Source organism: Otolemur garnettii, unplaced genomic scaffold (genome assembly GCF_000181295.1).
Source record: "Otolemur garnettii isolate 467f Iridium unplaced genomic scaffold, OtoGar3 scaffold00138, whole genome shotgun sequence".
NCBI lineage: Eukaryota > Metazoa > Chordata > Mammalia > Primates > Galagidae > Otolemur > Otolemur garnettii.
Window position 1 is genome coordinate 4,983,304 of NW_003852533.1, and position 718 is coordinate 4,984,021.

Genomic DNA, 718 nt, shown 5'->3' on the forward strand with positions numbered 1-718 from the left:
GCTTTCTCATAGTTCTGGAGGCTGGAAGTGTAAGATTCAGGTGTTGGCTGGTTTCCTTGAAGCCTCTCACTGTGGCTTGTAGATGGCCACCTTGTCAGTATATCCCACACAGCCATTCCTCTGTACACATGTGCCCCTGGTATCTGTGTGCCCACATTTCCTCTTCTTATAAGGACACCAGTCAGACTGGATTAGGACCATCCTAAAGGCCTTATTTTAATCACTCAATATAATCACAGTCTGAAGTTCTGGGGTCAGGGCTTTAATATATGGGTAGGGGGGCAGAGTTCATCCATAACAAGATTCTATGCTTGAGTCAGAGCCAATTTTGTTTGCTTATGGCCCTAATCACTTCCCCAGTCCCATAATATTGTAAACAAAGTAATATGTGAAGCTATCATATCCTTTAATCAGTAAATATTTCTCCAAAATATTCAGATAAAGAAAATATATTTTTTGGCGGCGCCTGTAGCTCAAAGGAGTAGGGCGATGGCCCCATATATCGGAGGTGGTGGGTTCAAACTGGCCCCAGCCAAAAACTGCCAAAAAAAAAAAAAAAATGTATTTTTCTTTCTGCAACAAAAGAGATGAGACCTGCTAAGCTCTCTGATGATTCCCTGTCATCTTTTCTGGCTTTGGGGACCCTTTCACAAAAGGCTATTTTCGGAAAATCTTTCCCTTTATAATAATCACTTAGGAAATAATTTTTTTCAAACAT